The sequence below is a fragment of the Podarcis raffonei genome, chromosome 2 (assembly GCF_027172205.1).
Source record: "Podarcis raffonei isolate rPodRaf1 chromosome 2, rPodRaf1.pri, whole genome shotgun sequence".
NCBI lineage: Eukaryota > Metazoa > Chordata > Lepidosauria > Squamata > Lacertidae > Podarcis > Podarcis raffonei.
This window is the reverse complement of record NC_070603.1, coordinates 67,070,898-67,078,393: the sequence shown is the minus strand read 5'-3', so window position 1 is coordinate 67,078,393 and position 7,496 is coordinate 67,070,898.

Genomic DNA, 7,496 nt, shown 5'->3' with positions numbered 1-7,496 from the left:
GGTCAGATGCCACACATGTCGGGTTTCCTTGTTTCATGGAGAACCGCTAAGGTGAAAATGGGGCGGGGGGCGGTTCTCATACCCGAGTTCAGCTCTGCCTGGAAAACAGACGCTTCCACTTTGTGTGTGCGTGTGCGCGCTGGAGGAAGTTTCTTTAACTTGCCCTCTAAAAGTGGGAAATCCAAGAAGCCCCTCTAGCAAAAGCAGCAAAATAAAATGGGCCTTAGATGCCCAGGACTACTTCGCACATGTTTTCCCAACACATATATAAGTCAGGGGTAAGGTAAAGGTAAAGGGACCCCTGACCATTAGGTCCAGTCGTGACCGACTCTGGGGTTGTGGCGCTCATCTCACTTTATTGGCTGAGGGAGCCGGCGGACAGCTTCTGGGTCATGTGGCCAGCATGACTAAGCCACTTCTGGCGAACCAGAGCAGCACATGGAAACGCTGTTTACCTTCCTGCCGGAGCGGTACCTATTTATCTACTTGCACTTTGATGTGCTTTCGAACTGTTAGGTTGACAGGAGCAGGGACCGGGCAATGGGAGCTCACCCCATCAAGGGGATTTGAACCGTGACCTTCTGATCGGCAAGTCCTAGGCTCTGTGGTTTAACCCACAGCGCCACCCATGTCAGGGGTGGCTGGTGCTTATTGGCACCAACAATAGAACCAACAATAGGTGGAGCCAGAGCCAATGACAGGCAGAGCCAAGTCACCGGTGGAAGTTTGTCCCCAGCTGCCTCCCTGTTGAGTTCTGCAAGGGAAATCCAGAGACCAAGGAGGAGGAGGAAGCTGACAGGCAGGGTCATCCCCTTGAGTGGTTGTAAGAAGTAAGAAGGCTGAGGAAAGATTGAGGTTGGTGGGGTGGTGCTCGGTTACCCTAATGAACCAGCCCCCACTGATATAAGCTCAAGTTTACACATCTATGTTTGTTACTTGCCAGCTGCAAACAAAAGTCTTGGATGTGTGGATGGGCTGGTGTGACAAATATTACCAGCACAACTTTCCTTCCACCCAAAGTCAACTCAACAAATTCTTTCAGTTGATATAGTTCACACATGTGGCTAAGCAGGGCTTTTTTCCCCAGCCAGAACTTGTCAGAACTCAGTTCCAGTACCTCTCGGGTGGGCACAATTGTCATTATAAGAGAACAAGGGAGGCGTTCAGCTGAGTTCTGGCACCTCTAGAAAAATAGCAGTGTATTATGTATGATTCATGACTCATCAAATGTAGGTATGAATGTGTGAACCAGATTTCAGTGTGGAGAAAAGGGGTGTACAGAAATGAGGCTCACATGGATGACATTGACCTTACACGTGGGAATAGGGAGGAAGGACTTTCAGGAGAGGAGATTGAATATAGGGACTATGCTCTTGGGTTGCATACAGAAGAAGCTAACTGTACTTAGGTCCCATTGAAACTGGTATGGTTAGTAATAGCTAACTGAAGTCCCTTGATTCTGTTTCATTTAGCCTGGGTCTGACCCCCTGTGAGTTTGTTTAAGAAGTGTTCGGCAAGCCCCAAATACTGTTTGACTACACTGAAATGAAAGGCTCGGACAACAGTGTTGAACTTTATTCTCACAGAATGCCTGGAGCAGAAATCAAAAGCAAATAAGATCCTTATTTCTTAGATAGCAAAACATGTGCTAACTATGCACGTACACCATTGAAACATCCAATTCCCACAGAGAAGGTGAGCAAGTTTATAGACAGGGACTGTATGCTTTGTATGCAAAAGGTCCCAGGGTCCAATTTCAGCATCTCCAATAGACTGTTCTTGCTGGGCTGACATTTTATCATCAGGTCTAGGCCCTGCTGGGACTTTCCATCAGCCTGAGTGGTGGCTGCTGTGCAGGACACGCCCCCCCCCGGCATACCTTGTTCTGGTGCCAGGAAAGAAAAGAATAAAAACTACAGCTGCCAGTAAAGCTGATCCCAAAGGATGCTCCCCTTTTGAGTTGCTTTGGCCCATCCCCTTTAAATTAGTTTCATAGGCTATGGTTGAAATTGGTTCCCCGCCTTCTAGGCTGTTTCTTTGTGATTTTCTTTGGACCGTTTCCAGGGTATGGGACTACAGCTGTCCTGGACTGGTGTGAAAGAGAGAGAGGTACTGTAGTATCAGGCCCTTGGAATGAGAGTCCAGCTTTGCATGGAACTATGCCCTTCCTGGGGGAATGATTTTTATCCCAGGTGACACCTGGCCCATGGGTCATGCTTGATACCTTTAACACTAAGAGACACTGAAAGCACCATATCCTGTGACATAAGACTTGCTTGTATTGCTGTGTGTGGAGTGCTTCTGTTTATGCAGTATGCACCTGGAAAGTCTTGGGCTTGGTGGGAATTGGGGTATCCTTTCAATCTGAGTGGCCAGTCTGCTACAGGGGCACCTTCTGAATGATTTGTTATTATAATGACGATACAAATAGAGTGCCCAATAGATTGAAGTTCTTTAACTGAAGCTATTCAACCTCATTTCCTATCCTACACATTGAGAGAGAATGACTTGTACCAGGTCATCCAATTGACCAAGCTGGCTAGAGTTTTTTGTACTATTGGCATAGTTCCTCCCTCTACTAAATTCTTCTTTCTACAGGTGGAAACTGATAATAAATATTCAGTGTTTACATGCCCGCCAGGGGGTGGGGAAAAAAATCATGGATATTCTTCTCTTTCCGTATTAGATTGTTCTCCTATTTGTGGTCCAGCCTATTTGAATTTCAAGCAATTCAAACAGTATCATAACAAGAAGTATGATTTCCCCCTACCTGATGCAGTTTGGAATGGAAAAGGGATCTGAATACAGTACATGCATTTGACAAATGAGTCCCTTTTTACAAGTCCCCCCTCCATCCCTCCTAATGAAACTTCCCTGTAGAACACTGGTCTCTTAGCAATGCAGCCACACTTGAAATACTGGTTTGGAAACGGTGTGCTGTGAGGCTGAGGCAACTGTAAGTATCTGGAGTGTAGGTTAACACAGGTTTTTGTCCCTTCTGGTATGTTCTTTGGCTGTATGGGGAGATATGGAACAACTCAGGGTACCAGCAATCGGTCCCTCGCTATTGCGGTCTCCATACCACACTTTTTGCCATTGATCTGGACATTCAAGGACAATTCCTCCTGCAGGAGGCTTGGCTCAACGTTCGGGACACAAGTGTATGAGAGGGTATCACACAGCAAAATCAGGTGCTTTGAGGCATTGTGAAAAAGGAGCATTGTGATGGGGTGTAGTTTCGGCTTCTCACATTCATAACTAAATGGGAGGTCCCATCCCCCACCCACCCAGCTCACTTGACAATGTAGAGGGGTTATATTAGCACTGGATGAAGAGAAATCACAGTTGCAAAAGTGGTCAGTGATCTTTAAAGTGATACAGGCATCTCTCTCTAACATGATCTGCGTGAATATTGTGGTCGGTTGTTTTTATTGTAAGTTTTTGAAAACAATAATACTTTTTTTAAAAAAGGTTCATTGCTAAATTTTTCAGTGTGTGGCTGTAACAGAAATTATTGCTTCCCTGGTGAATATTATCCAATTGCTTTGGAGAAATGAAATGGCCATGTCTGCTTTCCAGAGGGAAAACATTTTACACACTAGTACTGTAAAGGAGAGTGGACTTAACTATGCTTACGAAGACTGACATACACACAAAGCCATGATTGTGTGTGTGTATATAGGAGAATGGTGGTCTGAGGTAAACTACGTTTAGCCTCAGCTCCCTTCTCCGTCTGCAATAGAAAGATAGCTCTTGATTATGTTGAAAAGGTTACTGATATACTGTATCTGAAATTCTCTGAACAAATAATCTCAGTAATCTTTACAACAGCCCTCGACGGTAGGTCATTATTACTAGTATATCCATAAACAGGGTGAGGGCTGAGAGTGCCTTGTGCAGCGTACCTAGTGCTCATGTAACTGGGGTGAAATTTGCTAGGGAGATTTACCTCAGCCCACACTTTCTGTGAGCTCCAGTGGCTATTGTATTCTTGCATTCAGAGAGGCATGAAAAGGGTGGAAGAGAGGTTAGCTTCACACAGGTGCAATCTCCAGTTGCTTGAAAAAGCCCTGGAGAGAACTTAGATGGCTCTGGGGAGGCAAGGACTTTCAGTCTTTGCAACAGATCCATGGGGCAAGACTTACTGGGGATGAGCTACTGTGCTTGTTATGCCTGACATTCCACTATGGGGTGGTTTATTGCTGTCTTGCTCCTGACACTGTGCTTGCTGAATTATAAGCGTAATAAGAACATGGCAGTGACAAGCATTGTGGCAACTGGATGGGCAAGGGAACTACAGCTTGGAAGATTTGAATCCCCAGATCTAAATGTAGCACCGAGACCTGTATAAGCCCCAATTTGGGTTGATTCGCCTCATACCCCAAACCACCTGTTTTTGTAATAATGCTACAGCAACTTTGTCACCCTTTCATTCAAACCATTTATGACTCAACTTTTATTTTTCCCTTGTTAACAGGATTCATCCTAGCTTTGCTGTACATATTGTTGGAAGTTGCAATACAGGTCATCATGTCACCACACACAGGGTGTCTTATCGATACAGAAGCATTTTGAATGGAAATGAAGAACTTCTGTTGACCAATGATGAAGGAACAAAAATACAAAACAAGATATATCATTTCCCGCTGCATAGCAAATATGATTCAAGAATTCAAACACCATAGTTGATCACTACTGTGAATATACCGCACCATAAATAAATGTAAATTCATTGTACAAAAAAGTCCTGGACAAGTCTTCATACAAATATGATACATTTAAAAGAATTATGCAAAGTCCTTTTTTAAAAACATCTGTTCTTAAAAACAGCACCTTGCTCATGTTCTCAAATAGACAAATATCAATTAAAACCAGAATAATACAGAAGAGAATAGGAATTAATATGACCACTGACACTTCTGCCAAATTCTGTTGGTAAAGGGAACATGAAGTGCAGAGAGTTTGTTCTTTAACGTCAAGTCACAAAAAAATCAACCTGATAGACTGTTTAAAGCCTGAAAGGGCCACAGCTGTTCATCATCATTGCTGAAGTAGTCTGGAGTCTACATCCTCAAGGCTTGGTTTATCCTTTTGTCAGGCCCTACCTTGTGGTACGTACCTTTGTGGTTTCCTGGTTCCCACCAGAAACACTTAAAAAGCCAAATGACATGTTGCACACCATTGCATGTTTCTTTCCCGGCCCCTAAACATGGCGCTTGTTTTTATTTTATTTTTACTGAAAAACAACCTTGGAAGCGGCAATCAATACTTGAGACAGTGATGAGGATGGGGTTAGGGCAGCCTAACTAAGGGACAGGGAACATATGGTCTGTGTGCCAAATTTGGTCTTCTAGAGGTTCTAATTTTACTCACAAGGCCATCCCCTCCCCAGACATGTCCACCCAGACACCCTCAAGGTTGTGTAGGGCCATGTCTGCAAAGGAATGACCGGAAGCCTTAAAGGAGACTCCCAGTTATTTTATGGCAAGGAAGGCTTGGAAGCTGTGCCTTTTAAATCTGGCACCAAACACAAGCCCCATTGGGACTGGTTGTATTCAGAAGCACCTGATCAGAGGGGAGCCTGTCCCTGTGGAACGCCGGGCCTGCAGACAGCCATGAATTTAAATCCATCTCCAAGAGCAAGCCTCGCTTTCCGCAGGAACCTTTGCAGCTACGGCTTGAATTGTAAGCTGCGGATGCAAAGGGATAATTGGGAACATAGAGCACTTCCGATTCTTCCTTTGAAGCTTGAATCACCTGATGTCATATGATGCCAGGGGAATGACAGGTGGGCATGGGGGAGGGGGAGCCCAGATCACCCCCCATCCTTTACCTAGCCCTTTATCTTTCAGCCACTGGTCTACTCAAAAATATAATGGGCTGGAGCCAGAGAAGTAGACACAGAATTCTGCTCATGCAATGGGGCTTTCCTGGCCTGGCTCCTTTCCACTGTGTCCCCGCCACCATACACACACCCAAAAAGGCTGGGCATGGCATGGCCCACCCAAGGCTCAAAAATCAGCAGAACTCCAGGAGGTTTTCTTGCATTCCATTGGCACAGGATGAGTTTGGGTCCAAGCCATTGGGCCTCTCCAGTATGCTTTTCCACCTACAGGGGAAAAGGTAAGGATGACTGATCCGGGGTTTGTAATTCTGATAGGTGAGAAACACCTTTTTCTTTTTAAATAAAATAGAAGGTGCATTTCATGCTTACTCCCCCATAAGCTATGTGTCTGGAGTAAGAACTGTCTGTCCTCAGAGGAGTTCCACTCCGTGCTTCTGTATGAATCACTGTTCTGGGCATTCTTGGAAGGCAAGTAATGGCACTTTATGTAAGAATTATCCTCTTACAGTAGATGTTGATGGGAAGGCTAGGACAGAACAGTGGATCACAAAAGAGATGCATCCACAGCATCTTCCGGGGAACATTCTTGCAGGTATTCTTAATTATTATATTTATTTGTTTCTTGTGGCATAAAGTGTTCCTGTGGGACAGTGTATCTTCACACACAGTTGGGGACAGACTTAGATGTTACATTTCTTTTTTAGCATGGAGGAAAATCTGGTTCACTCAGCTCACTCTTTGATAACAACTTTGTTATTTAGTCTGCAAGTAGGAGGACCAGAACTATCTCATAAAGAGCATCCTATGAAGGCCACTGGGATTCTTTGCTGGGAATTCAAAAGATGGAAATCTCAGGGCAAAAACATCCTGGGAGAAAGGAAACCATGTTGGACAGATACTTTAAAAACTCTAGGAAATACTGTAAACTTACCCTGAGTTTTCCCCACACTCAAAGACTCAGAAGTCAACCCTGTTTTCCTTCTCACTTGTGTACTTAAAGCATTTAGGATTTCCCTATAAATAGCATTGATCTCAACAGAGAATAACCCACAACCCATGTGTGAGTAACAGTGTTAAAATGCAATGTGTGAGCATAGCTAAAAATTCCATTTCATAGAACTGGAAACGATTATTGGAATTATGATCATCTAGTTGACTCTTCTATTGGATATGGGCTGTTAAATATAACATATTGCAGCTGATACTACAGAGCAGGCCTCGGAATGGCATTTGTTCTGGATTGTAATGACTTTCTCAAGTGGCCTGAGTGTTTACACCTGTGGTATCATGCTCTGTTAAGTAACCACCACAAAAAGATTGAATTTTATTTTGAAAAGGCTGTGGGAATAAAAATAAAAATGAACAGCATCCTATTTGTCTAATTCATTAGATGTGTTCAGATTCTAACTCGGGGGTGTTTACATAGTGTTTGGTTCAGTTTTGCAAATCTGACGTTGAGGGTTACTAAGGTGCATGAAGAGAATGAAATTCAGGTAAATGGACAATATGCGCTCTCAAAAAACAACAACCCTGAAGCACTTTAATTGTTGCATTCGATATTTAAGATGGGATTTGCTGGAAGTTAATTTCCCCCCTTTGGACTTCCAAGCCCCTTTGTTTGTTTCTGCCTGAGTTAAGAGCCTTTAGGTTG